This window comes from Herpailurus yagouaroundi, unplaced genomic scaffold (assembly GCF_014898765.1).
Source record: "Herpailurus yagouaroundi ecotype Mexico unplaced genomic scaffold, PumYag 196, whole genome shotgun sequence".
Classification (NCBI taxonomy): domain Eukaryota; kingdom Metazoa; phylum Chordata; class Mammalia; order Carnivora; family Felidae; genus Herpailurus; species Herpailurus yagouaroundi.
In genome coordinates, this window is record NW_024412427.1 from 15,968,764 (window position 1) to 15,990,796 (window position 22,033).

General features: G+C 47.2%; 2 long non-coding RNA genes across 4 annotated transcripts; both read right to left on the reverse strand.

Annotated features, from left to right (window-relative positions):
• Positions 1-809: 809 nt before the first annotated feature.
• Positions 810-5,012, reverse strand: LOC121012406 (uncharacterized). The gene is made up of 3 exons (XR_005782093.1): positions 4,460-5,012; positions 2,113-2,817; positions 810-936 (listed from the first exon to the last, which is right to left on the reverse strand). It is a non-coding gene; the product is annotated as an uncharacterized LOC121012406 (long non-coding RNA).
• Positions 5,013-5,714: 702 nt separating this feature from the next.
• Positions 5,715-12,882, reverse strand: LOC121012405 (uncharacterized). 3 transcript variants are annotated; one of them, XR_005782091.1, is made up of 4 exons: positions 12,829-12,878; positions 10,783-10,868; positions 7,814-7,944; positions 5,715-5,861 (listed from the first exon to the last, which is right to left on the reverse strand). It is a non-coding gene; the product is annotated as an uncharacterized LOC121012405 (long non-coding RNA). The 3 variants fall into 3 exon arrangements; XR_005782090.1 differs by lacking the exon at positions 12,829-12,878 and adding an exon at positions 11,223-11,272; XR_005782092.1 differs by lacking the exon at positions 10,783-10,868 and having other exon boundaries at positions 12,829-12,882.
• Between the last annotated feature and the right edge of the window lie 9,151 nt (positions 12,883-22,033).

Consider the following 22,033-nt stretch of genomic DNA (forward strand, 5'->3'; position numbering starts at 1 on the left):
CCATGGTCCCTCCTCATTGATTCCAAATCCCCAACTGCAAAAGTCAGCCAGCCACCCTCTCGCACTCCATACTCCTTTATCCTGCTCTAGTTTATTATGATTTTATACTATGTAGCGTTTATGACTTTCCAACCTACCATGTTATGATATTCCTGGGTATGAAGCTTATGGTTTATTGCCTGTCTCCACACACTAGAAAGTAAAGATCAGAAGGCGGTTACTAGTAAAGACTAGGAAGGGATTACTATTTTGTTACTTACGTGTTCTAAGTGTCTGGAACATTTTCTGGCACATAGTAGGTAGCCAATAAATCTCTACAATTTTTTTCTAATGTTTATTTTTGAAAAAGACACAGAGCGCAAGTGGGAGAGGGGCAGAGAGAGACGGAGCCATAGAATCTGAAGCAGGCTCCAGACGCTGAGTTCTCAGCACAGAGCCCGACGCGGGGCTCGAACTCACAAACTGCGAGATCGTGACTTGAGCCCAAGTCGGACACTCAACCGACTGAGTCACCCAGGTGCCCCTCTACAATATTTTTTAATTAAAATTTTTTAAGGTTTATTCATATTTTGAGAGAGACAGGGACAGAGACAGAGCACTAGCAGGGCAGGGGCAGAGAGAGAGAGGGAGACACAGACTCTGAAGCAGGCTCCAGGCCCTGAGCTGTCAGCACAGACAGAGCCCGATGCAAGGCTGGAACTCAGGAACAGGGAGATTATGACCCGAACCACAGTCAGACGCCCAACTGACTGAGCTACCAAGGCGTCCCAAATCTCGACAATATAAATAAAGGAAAGAACACAGCCTCACCCAACAGAGCAGATTCCTGTAATTCTCCAGCATCACTTCTTTGTGTAGGTTCCTCTGCTCAGAGCTCAGTCCCTTCCATTCTGAATCTGCGAAGACCACAGCCACATCCTGGAATGTAACCAGCACCTACAAATAAGCAGTAAGTTAATGGATAGCAAATCACCATCCATTTTCTTTTTTTTTTTTAATTTTTTTTTAATGTTTATTTATTTTTGAGACAGGGAGAGACAGAGCATGAACAGGGGAGGGGCAGAGAGAGGGAGACACAGAATCTGAAACAGGCTCCAGGCTCTGAGCTGTCAGCACAGAGCCCGACGCGGGGCTCGAACTCACGGACCCCGAGATCATGACCTGGGCCGAAGTCGGCCGCTTAACCGACTGAGCAACCCAGGCGCCCCAACCATCCATTTTCTCAGAGTGAGAGGTGTTATCTGGTGGCCCTGGAGAGCCCGGATATGTGAGAAATTGATCTAGTTCTCTGAAAGCACACGGTTCTCCCTATAAAGCTCTTCTAGGCATTCCTAGGCTTTGTGTTAAAATCTGAGGGACGCACAGCTGATGCATGAAACACACTTCTGGCCCTCAGACGCTTGGGATTTCCTCACAGAAATGATCGGTGACTCAACCTGCAAACCTCAAGCAGTGCCGGGGAAAGTGACCTTGAGGATCAATCTGGGGGAATTCTGAGGTGGAAGCATGGGGCATGGGCTGGAGAAGGAAAGAAGCACGGGGCTTGTGCCGGGCATCGGGGGATGATGAAGATTTAGCGGAGAAAACGGAACAATCTTCAGCTATAGAGAAAAGCGGGAGTGAACAGACGGGGACCACAGTGAGAATGTTTGAGGGATGCAGGTCACTAAGTGGGATCTGTAAAAAGCTGTCTTTGCCTGCTATTTTAAAAATAAAGTCCTGGGGCGCCTGGGTGGCTCAGTCGGTTAAGCAGTTAAGCATCTGACTCTTGATTCTGGCTCAGGTCATGATCTCATGGTTCTTGAGCTCCAGCCCCAGGTCTGGCTCTATGCTGACAGCACAGAGACTGCTTGGGATTCTCTCTCTCTCTCTCTCTCTCTCCCTCTCTCTTTCTGCCCCTCCCCCATGCCCACTGTCTCTCCCTCTCTCTCAAAATAAGCCCCTAATGCTTCACTCATCACATAGCGCAGTATGTCACGTATGCAAAACAGCTGGCAAGGGGAATGGCAGGGATCGTCAAGGAAAGGGGCACTTACAGATCATTTCATCTTTTTCAAAAATCTGACGCTTTATCAAGATATAATTCAAAATTCACGGCTTCATAAAACTCACCCCTTCCTTTCAAGTACAGGCACCCCTTGCTTTGCACGGTTCCGATGTGCACAAATCGGAGTCGCCACGGTTTAGCTGAATAACACCAGACCCCGACCACAATGGTTCAAACGTCAGTTACTGCGATATGGTGACCGCAAGCGCGAGCTCTGCCGCTAGCTCTCCAGTCCTCCAATCACTATGTAAGTGACAGATGGCGTCGTGACCAGTAACCAATCACATCACTTCTTGGGACGGCTCCCTTCCCGCAGCTCCCCTTTGCTAGAAGGCCACCGTCTATGTGCTGGCCTATTTCTGTACCCTCTTCTGTGCCACTGGTCTGCCCGTCTGTCTTTATGCCAATCCCCTGCTGCCTTAATGACACTGGCACCATGACAGATCTTTCTCCAGCTTTGGTTCTTCTTCAAGAATACCCTGGCTAGTTGGGGCCTTTGCGTATGAAAACTGCAGTGCAAAATGAGGTACGAATCTTACCACAAACGAATCCCAGACACAAGGTTGAATAAAAGAAGCCAAACGCGGAAGAGTGCGGACGATGTGATGACATTCATTAAAAACCAAATAGGAAGCGTAATCTGTGATGCTAGGGGTCAGGATAGAGTTATCCTCGGGGGAGACTGGAGGACTGGAAGGCTTACACGCATGTAATGCTCACAAGTGGCAGTGTTCTGCATCTCGATCTGGTCCCATGGCTGTGTTCGCTTTCTGAAAATCAGAGTACGTTTTTTTAATGTTTATTTGTTTTTGAGAGAGAGAGCGTGCAAGCAGGGGAGGGGCAGGGGGGGGGGGGACAGCGGCTCTGAAGCGGGCTCTGCGTTGACTGTGGAGAACCTGAAGCAGGTTTGAACTCACAAACCGTGAGATCATGACCTGAGCCCACGTCAGATGCTCAACCGACTGAGCCACTGAGGCGCCCTGAGTACATTTTTGAACTACGCACTTTGTTAACTATTACACTTCCATCAAATTTCAAACAAACAGAAACACCTTACCCTGGCCGGGCGAGAGAGTTCGTGCTTTCCTGACATTTAAATTGCTTCTTTCCCAGAAAACTGCTGACGACAGCATTCCATATGCGTCATTCGTCAAATAATACAGACCCATTCCTGAGGGTTGGAAAGTATGCTCCCACATTTTTTAGATTGGGATTTATGTTGCAGCAAGAAGGCTATTCAACACATTAGAAGCTATAGGAGCTTAGGAGTCAAGGAAAACCGGGTTTAAATCCTGGCTCCACCGCGTGGTAGAGGAGTGTGGCCAGGTACCAGTCACACGCCCCTCCAGGCCAGACTTTCTCCTTCTGAAATAAATTGTATTACCACCACCACCACCCTTTTACAGCTGTTATTAAGAATTACTGAGCCTGGGTGGCTCAGTCGGCTAAGCGTCCAACTTCGGCTCAGGTCATGATCTCACGGCTCGTGAGTTCGAGCCCCACATCGGGCTCTGTGCTGACAGCTCGGAGCCTGGAGCCTGCTTCGGATTCTGTGTCCCTCTCTCGCTCTCCCCCTCCTCGCTCATGCTCTCTCTCCCAATCTCTCTCTCTCTACGAATAAATAAAACATTAAAATAATTTTTTAAAAAGAATTATGGAAGAAATGTTATCATGTCCAAGATTTGTCTCTAAAATAATCCAGTGAGGGAAGTGAGGGATCAAAATGGCATAAGACTGGCCATTATAGGTGACTACTGAAGCTGTATTGACGGGACCTGAGGCCTTATTACAACTTTGCTCCTACTTCTCTGTATGTTCCAAAACTTCAGCGATAACAAGGTAGAAGAAAGATGTCCAGGGCACAATAGCATTAGATAGGGTGGATATGGGGTCAAACTTGATAGTGCATTTAAAATGTTCAATAGTCGGTTTTTCAAAAATACCCCGCGTGTTGGAAAGTCTCCTGAACCCTTAATATTAATCTTGGATACATTTTTCAACAAAGACAATCAAACACACCAACGCAGGAGCCGCTCATTACGAAGTGAGTCAGTGTCTGACGCAGGCATGGACGACCGCCTTTCCCCTTTTCACGAGAGAGAATAGATGCTGTTCTCTGGGAAACCAGCCAGCATTTCGGGGAGGGCGGTGGGGAAGTAACCCACCTCCCCAGCATTTGGGGCTTGTCCTCTTTCTCGGAGCCGGTCAGTAGCACAAGAAGGCAGCCCCGGTGAAAGGGGCAGCAGCAGCTGTGGGGCGCCAGGCGGCCCATGGGCATTTCCAAGGCAGCGACTCCAGGCCCCGCAGGGAGGAAGGAGCCCCTGGGCGCACCTGTGGTCACTGGGGCGCTCTTCCTGAACCCGAGCTCGCTTCCCCCCACCACGGTGCCTCTCCAGACCCACCAGCTCTCACCTTCTGCTGTATGATTTTGACCTGTGTCTTCATGACCTCAAGTGCCCTCCAGAGGCAACACCTGCCCCCAGGTCCTGCTCGCAGTGGGCAGAAGGATCAGGCAATGTCGGGGCCCCACGGATAGCCCGGAGTCTGCCTTGAAACTCTGCCAGAGGGCCGGGGAGAAGTTACTTCGTCTCAACTTCTGTTGCCTGGGGTGACTTCTCAGAGCCTTACTTGTGAAAGCCCATCTTGCTTCCACGAAGCCAGGACCTGGGCGATGGAAAAGTCACTCAACGTTGCCGGGAGCTGTACCATGGGCCTTGAGCCCATGCCTCCTGGACAGGGGCCCTGTCCTCTCACGTCTCCTCATTCAACATGGCGCCTCGGGCTTCAGGACTTCTAGGATTTCTTTACTTCACCCCTTTCCAGCCTCTACGCCCTCAAGTCTGTCCCCCGCCCCTCTTCCTCAGCTGTCAAAATATACAATTCCTACCCACCCTCATGCTGCGGATTCAAACTCCATGTCTCTGCTCCCTGGAGCGTGAGTCAGAGTGAAGACGTGGCATAATGCCTGTGGATAAAGAGGCGCAGAATGTCTCCTCCCAGACCAATGTGGGCATGCAGAACTCAGCTCCCGCCTCCCTTGGCCCTGGTTCCAGCTGTGTTCAATCCCATGTCCCTGAACTCTTGAGGGCTCGGGGTCTCAACTGAGTTCTTCCTCTTTAGGTCATGCTCCAGGCCTCACAGTGACGCTGTGAAGGTAACCCCCACCTTCCTTATCACATGGCCTTATCAGAACAGTGCATCTGTGTCTCCAGATGAACCCAAGAGGAGATCCTCCATTCATGCGGTCCCAAAGGAGGCAGGTGGCGTCGAAGCTAAACTACCATCAGAAGCAACTCGGACGGCCCGCCCAGGATCTCAGCCCCGAGGACTGTGGTCGCCCTGTTGCCAGTACTCTTTGGAGGCTGGCCAGGTCCCCCTTAGGATTCATCCCTTAATTCCATAGGCAGAGACTCACTCCCTCTTCTGTCCAACCTGGGCATCTCACCTTCTTCATACCACGTTGCAAAGTTTCTATTTATTTGACTACCTTCACTATATTCTGAGCCTCTTGTAAGAAGAAACATATCTCAGTCATTTTGCTAATCCTAGGGACTAGGATAAAAGAGGCCTTTATGGTGGATTTTTACCACTGTTCCCAATTATTTATTTCTCTATACAAAGACGGCACCTCCCTGCCCCTGACATCAGGCTTGGCCTTGTGACTTGCCTTGGGCGATGAAATGTGACTGAAGGCCGCCGTGCCACTTCTAAGCACTGCCTGATTCCACCATCACTCACGTTCTGAAAGAAGCATGTCCCCAGAAGGGGCTTTGGTTTCTACTGTAAATGATCACGGTGCAGAGCCAAAGCTGACCTACAAAGGAAGAGGAATTAGACTGGGGTTAAGGTCAGATAGCTGGGTGGGCCACGGAGAGTTGGGGGTCACGTGTCACTGCAGCACAGCTTGGCCTAAGCTGATAGAGCCCTCTGCTCCTAGTAATACCAACATCTATAAAACGAGTACTGTCCAGAGCTCATGAATCCTTACCACATAGCCAAGAGGAAGGCACTGCTATTCTTTCCATGTCACAGAGGGGCAAGCTAAGGCACTCAGAGGTCGGTTGATGTGTCCTTAAGATCATAGCTACCAAGCGTCAGGGCCAAGCCTAGAATCCAGAATTCTCATTCCAAAGCCCGTTCCTTTCAGCGTTGCTATAGTAATGCCCAGTGGACAAAGGACTAAATGAAAATGCCGAGAGCAAGCGTATGTCCACAGGGTTCTGAGTTCGCCCTGAAGGAGACGGGACCCTCACAGCAAAAGGGAGGAGGGGTCAGGATGGGCCAAGTTATTCTGGAGTGACAAATGCTTCCCCCCAGATCTCCGTGGCTTAGAGTTATGAAGTTTCTTTCTCACCCCGGCTCTGTGTCCATCATGTGTCATCTGCAACTGTGCTCAAAGCCATCTTCAGTCCAGGACCACGGCTGCCGGGACCGCCTCTGTTTGGAACACGGTCAGTAGGAATGATAGAGGGAAATGTCGGATAGAGAACGGTACTCACGCTCTTACCAACTCTACCCAAAGTGACACCTCGGATATAGCTCATTAGCAAATCGAGACACATGGTCACTTCTGAGTTCAATAGGGCAGGGAGAGACCACATAGGAGGGATGTCAGGATGTCCGGGAAACGTTGACATGGCATTCCACTACAGGGTCAAAAGGCCATAAATTGATTGTCCACCTCCCCCAGGCCCCACTGTGATTGGCAGTTCAGTGTGCTGGGATCTGTGGCTGTGCCCAGGCCATAAGACTAAAGGCACGGTTCCTTACACCTGCCACACCATTAAGAACAAGCAGGGATGCCGACCAGGAGAACAGGGCTCTGTCACAGAAGACCTACAGCCGTGAACATTATGCTGCCACTCAGAGCGTAAGGCAGAGGGGGCCCAGCCAGCCAAGAAGGGGCTCTGCAGGGAAGGGGGCAGGGCGGCCAAGAGAGAGAAGGAGAGAAGAGAAAGGAAAAGACTAGGAGAAATGGGGGATTTCCTAGAAGAACAGAAATTGCCCAAAATCGAGTCCAAAAAAAAAAAAAAAAAAAAAAAAGCAACCAATTATTAACCGAAAAAGAAAAGCAAAGGACAAAGGTCTCTCCCAAAGGCACGGGCCTCAGACCATGTTATTGGCCAATTCCAGCAACACTTCGAGGAATAGGTCATTCTGTAATAAAGCTTAAGTGCCCCAAAGCATTAAAACCAGCTTCCTAGCTCATTCATCAAGGACACCAAGAGCAAGCAAGGACCCTACAGAAGAAAGAAAACCAGGGGTCAATGCCACTTATAAAACGAGGTGCAGGGGCGCCTGGGTGGCGCAGTCGGTTAAGCGTCCGACTTCAGCCAGGTCACGATCTCGCGGTCCGTGAGTTCGAGCCCCGCGTCGGGCTCTGGGCTGATGGCTCGGAGCCTGGAGCCTGTTTCCGATTCTGTGTCTCCCTCTCTCTCTGCCCCTCCCCCGTTCATGCTCTGTCTCTCTCTGTCCCAAAAATAAATTAAAAACATTGAAAAAAAAAAGAAAAAAAAAAAAGAAAAAAAAATAAAATGAGGTGCAAAAGTTCTAAATAAAACGTTGGCGAACTGGATCCAGCTGTGCCTTCAAGAAATAAGACTACATCGTCACCAAGTAGACTTTATCCCAGGAAGGGACAGGACGGTGTAGTGTCAGAAAACCTACTAGGTGAGGAAAACTTCCTTCTTTTAGTAAGCTGATTGTGTATGTGTGTCTGTGTGTATGTGTGTGCATATGTATAAATATGTGGTAAAATATTTCTACCTGAGAATCTTCCTGCTAACATACGACCCAGTTGTCAACATTTTGGTCTACTGGTTCTATCACATCTATCCATCCATACTGGCGAGTACGTGGACATTCAGAACAGCAAACTTTTCAACTTTTCTGCATGCCTGTAAAACGTCAGAAGAAAACGTTGGGGGCAAATGGGATCCAAAAAGACTTCCATATTCACACGGTCTATGAACGAGTGTAAAACACCAACTTCAATCTGCACATTGCTATTTCCCAGAGAAACCAATTTAACATTGTCTTGTTCTCCCAACGGTAAAGAAATACATCTCTTACGCCATTGTAAGAGACCTCAAGGATGAGACGCTACGGCTAGAAAGAAAGTGCGATGTGAAACCTGCAGAAAACACTGTCAGCACGACTTGGGTCCTAAAATGCTACGTCTCAACAACACCTCAGGACGGGATCTTGTGTCAGCGACGTTCGATTGTAACAGGTGTCCCTGAGATGGAAACTGCCACAGTTTTTTTATACAGTGCAACCAGATTCGCCACACACTGTCTTCTGTTTGCCAAGTCCACTGTGACCAATCTATTCCCTTATAAAAAATATGAACACATGAAGTGCATAATCTTCCTCAGGCTCCTGTGGAATTACGGAAGAGTCAGCTTTAAGGGATCTCCGTTTCCCACTAACCATTTGATTTGATACAACACAAGAACATTCCAACTTGCTCTGCCTTCTGGGTCAGCACTTTTTTCTCAGGATCTCTCCAGCTATTATTTATTTGTTCCAAAGCCGGTAACGACGATGTTTCAAGTACACTGACCCTGTGTTGGTCTGGTGGCAATTCAAACTGGGTAACCGCGGAACGCTTAGCCTAGGGACTAGTTATGAAGGTGTGAGCAGAGTTAAGGGAAAACAAACAGATGCTTTAGCACCACGGCTGCTTACGAGAGCCGAGGGTCTCGACCAACGCCAGGTCTAAAGGCGGAGGGAGCAGTTACCAGGTTCAGGAGCTAGAGTCATTGAGAGAGGGTTGCTTGGCACAAGTTTTGGCTTTCGGCAGAGGTACACCATTAACCCGTGGTGACCCAGTAGGGAGGGAGCCATTGGAATAAAATACACAGAAGCAACAGAGGTTAACAAAGCTATCTGAACCAAATCTCCTTCTGAAGCAAATGAGTAATTATGGGATATGCTAATTCCATCAACCCCCGTGGACTAGAAAATCTAGAATTTTGGTATAGAAGTAAGGAGACACAAATGTGATACTCAAAAGGTTAGGTAACATCCCAGTAATCCTGAATTTGGATCAGGAATATCAGTGTGAAGAATGAGGTACTTCTTAGCTCTGTCCCCTGCCAAAGGCTACAGTGACCAATTCAACTGCAGCGCCCATCCCTGACTTCCAGACTGTAGCCTTTTTTTTTTTTTTCAACGTTTATTTATTTTGGGGACAGAGAGAGACAGAGCATGAACGAGGGAGGGGCAGAGAGAGAGGGAGACACAGAATCGGAAACAGGCTCCACGCTCTGAGCCATCAGCCCAGAGCCTGACGCGGGGCTCGAACTCACGGACCGCGAGATCGTGACCTGGCTGAAGTCGGATGCTTAACCGACTGCGCCACCCAGGCGCCCCTATTTATTTATTTTTGAGAGAAGAGGGTGCAAGTGGGACAGGAGCAGAGAGAGCGAGAGAGAATCTCAAGCAGGCTCTGCACTGTCTGTTAGCACGGGGAGCCCAAAGTAGGGCTCGAATTCACTGTGAGATCACGGCCTGAGCCAAAATCAAGAATCAGATGCTTAGGACGCCTGGGTGGCCCAGCCGGTTGAGCATCCGACTTCGGCTCAGGTCATGATCTTGCAGTTCATGAGTTCGAGTCCCACATGGGGCTCTGTGCTGACAGCTCAGAGCCTGGAGCCTCCTTCAGAGTCTGTGTCTGCCTCTCTCTCTGCCCCTCCCCTGCTCATGCTCTGTCTCTCTCTTTCTCTCTCCCAAAAATAATAAATAAACATTAAATTAAAAAAAAAAAAAAGAGTCAGATGTTTAACTAACTGAGTCACCAAGATACCCCCAGACTGTGGTCTTGACTTACTATTTCCCACTAAAAGAAATACGTGCTTCCAGAAAAAAGAAAATGGCTTATGCCTGATTTGTTGCAGGAAATGTACAAGATGAGCCTGAAATATCTTGACATACCAGAAAGCAAGGATTTACAAAGACTCTTTAGAATCATATCACTATGACTTCGTGGTTAACTAGATAAGGCTGCCAATGGCCAGAGATGGGACAATGTTAGTTTTAACAAGAATATGACTCGCAATAGATTGAAACCCATCAGATGTGTTTAAACCTACGGGTTTATAATATTTTTTAAAATAAAGGTCTTCTTTTTTTTTTAATTTTTTTTTCAACGTTTTTATTTATTTTTGGGACAGAGAGAGACAGAGCATGAACGGGGGAGGGGCAGAGAGAGAGGGAGACACAGAATCAGAAGCAGGCTCCAGGCTCTGAGCCATCAGCCCAGAGCCCGACGCGGGGCTCGAACTCCCGGACCGCGAGATCGTGACCTGGCTGAAGTCAGACGCTTAACCGACTGCGCCACCCAGGCGCCCCTAAAGGTCAACTTCTAATAACAGGTAACCAATTCACTTTCTTGAAAACTCGTTAAATGAAAGATTGAAGCATTTAATCTCCTTCCCAATATGAATCGTGCCTCTGGGTAATCAAATAGTAGATGAGGGAAGTGTCTCCTTATAATATTATTCCAACGAAGACAGGAAAATGACAGAATTAGCATATCACCATTTTACATTCCTCAGTGAATGAACATATCTAGGCATTACAAATCAAGAATGGCTAACATCAAAGAAAACCAAAAGCAGATGTTATATGCATCCTGATAAAAGCATACATCACTTAGATTTTTTTCAAAGGGATTGAACCTAAGTGTGATGAAACTCCACACCAAATGTGGGGGAAATACAAAGGAATACCTTTATCTGCAATGAGAATATATCAGCAAAATCCAGCCTGCAGGAAGCTCTACATATCAAACGGTCTTGGTCCTTCAACAGATAAACTGGCAGGAAAGGAAGAGGATGAAAGAACCTATAAATTTTAATTTTTTTTAATGTTTTATATATTTTTGAGAAACATGGAGAGACAGAGACAGAGACAGAGAGAATGAGCAGGGGAGGGGCAGACAGACAGGGAGACACAGAATCGGAAGCAGGCTCCAGGCTCTGAGCTGCCAGCACAGAGCCTGATGCGGGGCTTGAACCCACGAACTGTGAGCTCACGACCTGAGCCAAAGTGGGACACTTATCCAACTGAGCCACCCAGGTGCCCCAAGAATCTATAAATTTTAAAAGACACATTTTAAAAATCACTATTAGATTTTTTTTTTTTTTTTAAGATAAAAAAGCTAGGGTACCTCAGTTGGTTGAGAGTCCAACTCTTGTTCAGCTCAGGTCATGATCCCAGGGTCATGAGATCGAGCCCCATGTTGGGCTTCGCGCTGAGCGTGGAGCCTGCTTAAGATCCTCTCCCTCGGGGTGCCTGGGTGGCTCAGTCAGTTGAGCATCCGACTTCAGCTCAGGTCACGATCTCGCAGTCCGTGAGTTCGAGCCCCGCGTCAGGCTCTGGGCTGATGGCTCGGAGCCTGGAGCCTGTTTCCGATTCTGTGTCTCCCTCTCTCTCTGCCCCTGCCCCGTTCATGCTCTGTCTCTCTCTGTCCCAAAAATAAATAAACGTTGAAAAAAAAAATATTTAAATAAATCAGTAAATATAAAAATAGCAAAATAAAAGGTAAAAAAGCTAACCTATGAAGTTTAGAGATGCTTACTCAGGTGACGGACCTTAGAGACACTCAGGGAAAGGTTGCTTTTGAAGGGAGGGACAAAGTTGTGACTGGGGACCATCTGGGGAGACCAACAAAGCACTACTTTTTGACCTGGGTGTTCACTTCCTGTTCGTTCTACACTGTCCCTTCTGTGCGCTTTACTTCCTGTGTTGTATTTTATAAAAAAAAATGAAATTCTACAATGAATTCTACAATTCATTTTATAATAAAAATGAAATTCTACAAAATAAAACCTGTGTAAGTGCAGCAACAGACAGTAAATGGAACAGAATAGAGAGCCCACACATTCTTGGGGTTTTAGGTAATACAGCCTCTCAACACAGCCAGGAAAGGATGGCCTCTTCGTGAAAGAGTTCAGACAAGCTGCTGTCAGATTGGAAGTTAGGTTCCTAGCTCACACCTTGCATAAAAATAAATTCCAAGTAGTGTGAGAGCTAAAGATTAGAAAGAAACAAAAATACAGCCATTTAGAAACATACAGGGGAACATACAGAGGCCCTTGGGGAAAGACAGATCTTTAAAAAAAAAAAAAAAATCCAGAAGCCATTAAGGAAGAGGTGAATACATATCAATTACTACATATCAATTAAATACTGCCGTTTAGGGGTGCCTGGGTGGCTCAGTCGGTTAAGCATCCAACTTCGGCTCAGGTCATGATCTCGCGGTCCGTGAGTTCGAGCCCCGCGTCGGGCTCTGTGCTGACAGCTCAGAGCCTGGAGCCTGTTTCAGATTCTGTGTCTCCCTCTCTCTCTCTGCCCCTCCCCTGTTCATGCTCTGTGTCTCTCTGTCTCAAAAATAAATAAACGTTAAAAAAAAAATTAAAAAAAAATACTGCCGTTTAACCAAAGACACCTCTAGGAAACGTGGGGAGAAGACACCTCTAGGAAACGTGGGGAGGGCATAAACATGTATGTGTGTATTTAATCTCTAATTGTCTTTACATTAAAAAAATGCCAGAAGGATACACAGAAAGTTAACAAAACTGATTATCTATGGGAAATAAATCTGTCTTGAAAGTGTCCTAGAATCCAAAAAAAACAAAACAAAACAAAAACAAAAACAAAAAAAAACTTCAATAGTTGAATTTAAATTTAGCAAGGTGGCAGGATTTAAAGGGTCAATATACAAACATCAATTGTCCTTTTATAAATACTGACAGAAATAGTTGGAAACTTACCTTTTAAAAAACATTTCCAGGGGTGCCTGGGTGGCTCAGTCGGTTGAGCGTCCGACTTCGGCTCAGGGCATGATCTCACAGTCTGTGAGTTCGAGCCCCGCATCGGGCTCTGTGCTGATGGCTCAGAGCCTGGAGCCTGCTTCCAATTCTGTGTCTCCCTCTCTCTCTGCCCCTTCCCTGCTCATGCTCTGTCTCTCTCTGTCTCAAAAATAAATGAAAACGTTAAGAAAAAAAAATTTTTTTTAAACATTTCCAAATGCATCCCGGACACAGACGGATGGGAATAAACTTACAGAGAAATGTTGCTGGGACAAGGATGGTGGTAATCTGGTCCGGGGTAATATTCTCTGTAAAGGCTCCTGCCCTTAAATCAGTCCTGGATCCTAGGGGACCGAGCAAGGCATCTGAGCCTCAAATGGGACACTGTAGGACACAAGATGTCAGAATAGGCAAAGGAAACCGGCCCATGATGCGGAGCTCGGAAGACACTGTAGGAATGTAAAGGGTGACTGGTACACAGCCAAAAGTGGGCTGTCAGGAGCCCAGAAGCCCTCTCTTTCTCTACCAGTCCTCCCTGGGCAAGAAGGGATACAGCAGGCAGCAAGGATGAAAGAAGCAGGGTGAGAGCCTCAGTTCTGTCTCCCAGCACCCAGATACCCAGCTAGAAATCCCCAAGTTTCAGTGAGGAGTGCTCCTCTTCCTTTCAAGGCAAAAGAAAAAGAAAGCCTCAGATCTGCCAGAGAAGAACGTGGACAGCTTCTGAGGGACAGAGTTGGGTGTGGGCATCACTACACAACCTGCCCTGATAGGCTCTTATTAAATAGGGAACTGAGGGGTGCCTGGGTGGCGCAGTCGGTTAAGCGTCCGACTTCGGCTCAGGGCACGATCTCGCGGTCCGGGAGTTCGAGCCCCGCGTCGGGCTCTGGGCTGACGGCTCAGAGCCTGGAGCCTGTTTCCAATTCTGTGTCTCCCTCTCTCTCTGCCCCTCCCCTGTTCATGCTCTGTCTCTCTCTGTCCCAAAAATAAATAAACGTTAAAAAAAAAAATTTTTTTTAATAAATAAATAGGGAACTGATCCTTTTTCTACCTATGGGCCTCAAGGTGTAATATTATTATGAATAGTTAACGTTTACATAAGCTAGGTCTTGGGATAAACTGAGGCAGTTATAAATCTCGCTCAAGCTGACAAAGCTACAAAATCCCTAGATTTGAACTCTAGCTGCAGAGTGCCAAGGCAGTTGGGTCAGTGGTCATGTCACTAGTGGTCAAGCCCTGTGGGGTGTGACAGTACCCAAAGTGTATCCACACATAGGGTTGAGGGGATGTATATGAAATAAGACTGGCTGCCAATTAATAAATGTTGAATATAACGATAGGTCCATGGTGGGGGGGGGAGGGGTCCACTGTACTATTCTACTGGTAGGTTTACAATTTGTCCTTGCCAAAAAATTAAATATAAAATTAAAGTCCTGACACCTGGGCCCCATAGGATGCCAGAGGAGATTTGGATAATCACCCAACAGCCCTCAAAGGTTCCCACTAAGTTCCAGGCAACAGGTTTGACCCCCAAGCACAAGGGAGAAGCAGACAAGGGGGAATCAGCCAAACTGGCCACCCACATTACAAACAAACCCGAGATCCCTGCCACAAAGCAGAATGCCTAGACAAACCTTGGGACCACAGGTCCCAGAGCAGCAGACCTGCCCTTAGTCAAAAAGCTGCTTAGATGTAAGCCCCAGCGATGCAGTCCACCATCACTGATAGACGTGTGTCCCAGGCCAAAACCTGCCCCACCCCCTAAAAACCCAGGGACTCTAGACACTCCCCCCATAACTCCCTAAGTGTATCTATTATACCGACATCAAGCTTGCCTCCACCCATCCCCAACAAACCAACGCACAGTGAGGCCTGAGAAGTTCCACAAACACCCTGATTATGGGCCTGGAATAGTAAAGAAGCCCCCTTCGGCCCCACCAAAAACCACCAACCAACCCAAAGCTTGACATTCTCTATCAGTCCCGGGTTTCCACAACTACACCGAAACGCAGGACCCAAGTAAGTGCTTCCCCACCAAAACACACCCGAGCATATATGGCCCGAGGCGCGGCGCCCCCGCCGCCCCCCCCCCCCCCCCGCCCCAGGGGATGTTTGTTATTTGGCCCTGGCTGAACTCATCCCCACACCCAAATAAACTCAGAGGATGCACGCTGGAGCTCCCCCCCATTCGTAAATTGTTTGGCTCTGAATATATCCACCCCCTTCAAAAATGAAAAGTTGTGGAGTTCCAGGTCACTCGTCCCAGTCGGGAAAGGAGGTTCCGCGCAGCGCCCAGCAACTCAGGGATTCAGGGCTGGCTGAGCGTCACCCTACTCCCCCGCCCCAAATGCGCCCCCCCCACCACACCTCCTAACATTGAACCCCCCAACCCGCGGGCCTGAGCCGCCGCACTTCCCATTCTAGACTTGTCCCAGACCCTAGGCCCTCCCTGTCCCCATTTGGAAGGATCTCTCGGGGCCAAGGACGGGGGCCGGCTTCGGTCACCGGGGCCGGCGGGACCGTCCAGCCAGCCCTCGGCCCCGGCCGGTCTTCGCCAAAACTACACTTCCCAGAATCCCCGCAGGCGCCGCCCCCCGTGGGGGCCAACGCAGCAGCTTCTGGTTCCCGCGGTTGATTCGCTAGGACAATGGCTATTGCAACGACAGCCTACGCATAAAATACCCGGGCGTGAAACAGGCACTGGCTTCTGTGCAAAATCGCTCCTCCTCTGCCCCTTCTCCGGAGAAACTACACTCCCCAGAAGCTACTGCGGCAGCTCTGTACACGACTTCCCGATCCCGATCCTCGGTGGGAGGGCGGGGGTCTTCGCCTCTCGAGGCATTTTGGTTTGGCTACCGGCCCGGGTTTTTGCATTTCAGCTTTGTTTGCTTTCCTCCCGGGACAGAGGTGAACTCCCTAGCCTTAGGCTCTGTGACATACACACCACCCTCTGTGAGCGCCGTCAAATGTAACAAATGGTATAGCCACTTTGGAAGACAGCTGCCAGTTGTTTATAAAACTAAACATACTCTTAACCACATGATCCAGCAAATGTGGTCCTTGGTGATGTGATGTGGACCTGGAGCGAGCTGTCAAGAAAGAATTCTTGAGAGGTTTGGGGTGCAAAAAAGTGCTTTCATTATAGCACAGGAACATAACCCACGGGCTATAAGAGCTGCACTGTGCTTGTGAGGAGGGATTGATTGTATAGTTTTAAGTTGGGGGGTGGGGAGAGATAAAGGAAGTCTCTATAGAGATTTACATTTGTTAAAGAAGACTTACAGGATCCTGGAGGTCCAGATAATGCCAAGCTAAGTTTGCTTGTTACTTCTAGCAAAGCATGAAAAGAGGCAGTTGTGAGTTCCTTGAGGAATGCCATACTTTGCCTGTCTCGGGTATTTATCGATGGGCTGCAAGTCGTAAGGAAATTTAATTTTATCTACATTTCTTTCGCCTTCGTTCTCCTCATCGGTTATGACACTTATAAAAATGAGCTCAGAATCACATATCAATTTTCAATAAATTTTCAAATGTAGTCAAAAGCACTCAAAAGATTTCTTATTGTGACGCGGAGGAATTAGAGTAAACCAAAGCAGGATTTGTATCAACAACCCCATAATCACACACTATGTTAAAAAATCCTTTTCGTTGAGAGTTAAAGTGCACCAAGAGTCTAAGAGTATTTGTGAAATCAGCTCAGAATCACTTATTATTCTCCAAGGAACATTCAAAAGTATTCCAAAAGACAGAAGTATTCAAAAGCACTGAAACTCCTTTTTTTTTTTTCTTGTTAAAATTAACATAACTAGATAAATAGTGACAACTTCAGACACGTGTATCTTCTGGAGCCTCTCTTTTACATTCTCTAGTTTTCTAATCATACCTAGTTATGTAGTTCTGGATTATCTTGTTATCTCTACTAGTGCTAGCTCTCACTAGTTATATTAACAAGGAATAAATTATGGTTAAGAAGAATATATGATTCAGAGGTTCTTTGCTGAACCTGTTGCTTTGACTTTGACCATAGATATGGATTTCAACTTTAGATTGTGAGGGTCAATATGAGAGTGAGAGGCAGGGTCAGGGTGGTAGGGTCAGAGTGAACATTACATAGTCAGGAAGATGATCCATATGGGTCATAGTGAGGATCAGAGTAAGGGTCAGTGGTCAAGGGTCAGTGGTCCTGTGAGGTGGCAAGGAGAGTCAGACTCAGGATATTTTAAGGGTCAAGGTCAGAGTCAGAATGAGGGTAAGTGTACAAGTGTGAAGGTGATGGAGTGAGGATGTGGGTCAGGGTGAATGAGGGTGAGAGTTACAGTGAGGGTCAGGGATAGGGTTTGGGAAAGAGTCAGACTGAGTGTTTGGTTCAGGTCAGAATCAAGATGAGGATGAAGGTCAGGGTCATGGAGAGGTTACGGGTATGGTTTAGGGTGAAGGTGAGGTCAGAGTGAGGTCCAGGGTCATTGTTAGAGTCAGGCTGGGGTGGGGGGCGGGGTCAGTGTTTGACTTAGGATAAAGTAGATCACAACAAGGGTCAGGGTCAGAGGGAGAACGGAAGCAGAGTGTGAGGGTCAATGTCAGGACTCTTAACAGGGAGAGTGAGGTCAAGGTCAATGTCAGGATAAACACCTGTTTGAAGAGTAAATTTAGAATGAGGATGAGTAAGAAGGGGAGGGGAGGGTCTTGTTTAGAGTCCAGGACAAGGCCAAGATGAAGCTGAAGGTCAGGGTGAGAATGAGTGTGAAAGTCAAAGTCAAGTGTGAGTCAGGTCCCAGTATGAGGCTTAGGGACAGATTTAGGGGGAGAGTCAGGATCAGGGTCATGGTGATGTTCAGAATCAAAGTGAGAGGGGGCAGATGAGTAGGAGGTTCAGGGTCAGGATGAATATGGTAGTGAGATTGAGTCTGAGCGTATCGTTCATGATCAGCGTTAGTGTCCTGGTCAAGGTCATAGTTAGGGTTAGGATCAGAATGACTGTCAGGGTCAAAAAGAGTCTGGTTCAGTGTGCAAGTCGGGGTCAGGGTCTGGGTCTAAACATGCTCTAACTCACAATAAGAAATTTCATTTGAAATATTACTGGACCTGAACCTGGACCTTAATTGAAAGTGTGGTTTCCTGCCTGTTTTCAATTATTCTGCTTATTTTATATCAATTTTATCTAAATCATCATAGGAAGTTAGCTTAGATAGGAATGCACTCAGCTTCAGGAAGGGAGATGTAGCCTCTGGGTCATCAGGTCACCGCTGCGGCCAAAACTGAGACTCAGCCTCTGCAAGGGGAAACGTGGACCCCGCCAGCAGGGCAGGTGGTGGGGATTCTGCCTCTGTATGGAAAGGTAGGATCTTAGCCTCTGTTATGGGGAGCTGGATCTTAACTCTTCAAACGGAAGATGGAGACTTAGCTCCTGGTGGTCTCACACAAAACTGTTTATTTCTGGAGAAAAGAGAGGCCTTTGTGCCAGACCTGAAGAGCCCCTCCCAGTGAGTGAGAGAAGCAGGAAATTTTAAGCTTGTTTGCACATGTAAAGTTTACAAAGTACTTACGAAGCTTACAAGATTTGTTTGAAATGAATGAGTGGTTTCCAGCTTGATTTCACATAAACTCTTAGCTACACTCTAAGTTACTCTAAGAATGTCCTTTTAAGAACGCTCGAGTGGCTCTCGTGTTAATATCAACTGTTACATTTGAATTCTCTTTAAGGGGCAATAAGAAGTTTCATTTGAAATGAATGAGTGATTTGGAACTTGATTTCACTGGAAGTGCTTAGAATTGAATATATTTACTCTAATTCCTTCTAACAAGGTAGATTAAGGAATAATGACATATTCCCTAATACCGCTTCCACTTATCTAAATTGGTTTTAACTCATTTTTATTTCCTTTCACACCATTAGAAGTTTCCTTAGAGGGGAATGTCTGATTCTGAGCTTGTTTACAGAAAAATTGCTTGTTTGTACACACAGTTTAGTTTCATCTTTATTTTCACTAACTCAACATGTTACTTTTGATTTACTTTACCTATAAATGTGTGATGTGACACTGTTTTTACTTAACCTACTTAATTTGCTCTAATTTGCACTAAGAACTTTTGAGGTGATGGTGTGTTTCCGAGTTTATGTGCACATCAAAAATTCTTATATAGCACTTTAAAGCTTATACATTTGGAGTGCCTGGGTGGCTCAGTCAGTTAAGCATCTGACTTCAGCTCAGGTCATGATCTCATAGTCTGTGAGTTTGAGCCCCCTGTTGGGCTCTGCGGACAGCTTGGAGCCTACTTCAGCTTCTGTGTCTCCCTCTCTCTCTCTGCCCCTCCCCTTCTCACTCTCTCTCTCTCTCTCTCTCTCAAAAGTAAACATTAAAAAAATTTAAAGCTCATATATTTTATCACAAATGAATGATTTTGAGCTTTATTTCACAAAGATGCAATGAGTTCTAATTTTCCATAGGAAGTTATGTTTAAGAATGCTACTTAGATTTATCTTAATTTGCTCTAACTTGCAATAAGATATTTAGTTTGAGATCTATCTTTCTGGACCAATTTGTTAATTTGTCTTTCTGAGCTAATGTGCCCTAGCTCCCGATAAGAAGTCAATATAGCTTAGTCTTAATTTTAACATGAACTGTTTAGTTACATTTTCATCTGCTCTAACTCACAATAAGAAGTGACTTCTGGGGCACCTGCGTGGCTCAGTCGATCAAGTGGCTCTTGATTTTGGTTCAGGTCCTGATCTCACAGTTTGTGAGTTTGAGTCCCGCCTAGGCTATGAGCTTACAGCACTGAGCCTGCTTCAGATCTTCTGTCTCCCTCTCTCTGCCCTTCCCAACCTGTGCTCGCTGTCTCTCAAAAATAAATAAACGTTAAAAATTTAAAAAAAAATTATTTTAATAAACAAAGAAGTGACTTTTACTACAAAAACACAAATCTGGTTCTGCCTGTCTACATCAGACTTGCAACGTCCTGGTGAACACCTGTTCTGCCTTATGTCACAACCAAAGCCGTAGTAAAATGTTGATTTTAGTCATCCACATAATTTGTTGCCGTTCCAGGCTCTTCCTTTGTTTTCCTATGGATTCTAAGGAAAATATATTTGGGAAACTGCAGTTCTTTGGGAATGCCTAATAACCTAACGCAGAAATCTTCAGCCAAAAAAAAAATAATCATTGACTACAGCAGCTAATGTTACTCTCAATCTCTACGAATGCCAATTATCCTACCATATTGAGAAATTCTAATATTGAGAATAAAAAATAGGGGCGCCTGGGTGGCTCAGTCGGTTAAGCCTCGAACCCTGGCTCAGGTCATGATCTCATGGTGTGTGAGTTCACGCCCCATGATGGGCCCTGTGCTGACAACTCAGAGCCTGGAGCCTGCTCCGAATTCTGTGTCTCCCTTTCTCTGCCCCTCCCCTGCTCACACGCTCTCTCTCTGTCTCTCTCTCTCAAAAATAAACATTTAAAAAAAATTTTTTTAAGAATAAAAAATAAAAAGCGACTTTTGAGATCAAAGTTCTGAGCCTCTTAAATTCTATGTTAAAATTTACTTTTACAATTTAAAAGTAGCCTCTTTTAAAACTGTATTTTAAATTCGATTTCTCTAAAGTTGCTCTAACTCATAACAAATGCTGACCTTGGCAAAGAACGGTGCGATTTTGAGGTTGTTTTCACACATGCCGGTTAGTATCTACCCGGGCGGCAGCTCACTCAGTCTTCCAAGGCCCCTGCGCGGGGCTGGTTCTGGTCCTTGCTGCAGGATCTGTCCCCACTGCCTGCCCCAGACGCTGAACCTCGGGTTTGTGCAATCGCCAAGTCCCGGCTTGGTCGAGAGGGGGCGCCCGACGGACCGGCCAGGACCAAGCACCTGCGAGCAGCTTCCCTGGCCAATTTTTTTTTTAATTTTTTTTTTTTAACGTTTATTCATTTTTGAGACAGAGAGAGACAGAGCATGAATGGGGGAAGGTCAGACAGAGGGAGACACAGAATCTGAAACAGGCTCCAGGCTCTGAGCTGTCAGCACAGAGCCCGACGCGGAGCTCGAACTCACGGACCACGAACTCACGGACCACGAGATCATGACCTGAGCCGAAGTCGAACACCCAACCGACCGAGCCACCCAGGCGCCCCCCTGGCCGATTTTTCTAGTCCGGGGGCGGATGGGTGAGCGCCTGGATCCGAGGGGAAGGCACCATGAGGGTGGAAGGCACCGGGGGGCATGGGAGGAGCGTGGGGGCTTTGGTGGGGAGGGACCTTGCTTACAGCCATCCTGAGAGGCCAACTCACCCATTCTCAATCCAGAAACTGAATCCTTCACTCAAAGTCTACCTGAATCCCGCCGGCCACTCCCACCCAATGCTCTCCTCTCCCTTCAGGGGCTCCGGCCCCACTGTTCCCTCAGGAGTCCCGAATTGTTCACCCCAGAAGCGGAATCCAGAATTGTTGACCCAAGGTGCAAGTCCCCACCTTCGGCTCCAGAGACTGAGATCAAGGACCCACAGACAATTAAAACAAACTTCAAAAAAAAAAAAAAAAATGAGGACTCACAAGAGTTTACCAAGTGACTAAGGGAGATAAATGGTGTCCCTGACAAACATTTGCACCTCAAGGGAAGTCCTCTGCATCCTTTCCGGCTTTCTTTGTCCTGATCCATGCAGCCCCTGGTCTGGTGGTTTCACAGGGATCTTAAAAGCACGGATTTCCTGCTCAGTGTAAGTGCTTTTTCTCCACCCCAAATTGTGCAGAATTACCCTGACGTTCTAGTGTATCCGATGAGCCCTGTCTCGCTAAGAAGAGGGGGCTCTCCAAACAGAGCAGCAGAAGAAAACATCTGTGGGATGGGGGAATTCTTTCGGCAGAGGTGGCCGAGGATCTTCAAGCTGTTCGGTTGTCCCTGTTGAGGGTTTCCTGCCCAGAGCTCTGCTATAACCTCAATCGGTGACCCGCAGACTGCTGGTGAAGATAATCGCACACCATGGTCAGGGTTTGGTGCTGATCTGTGGAATAGAGTAGAAACCACTACCCCGCTGAGCCAAAGGAGCCGGAGGGACCACAGCAGAGGCCAGACAGAGGTGGGGCAGTAACGGGGTGAGGCTGACCCTCCTGCCACTGTGATCACACCTCAGTGAAGCAGTTCCACACATTAAAGAGCTCTGTGGCAGGTGCACAGAGGAGCAGAG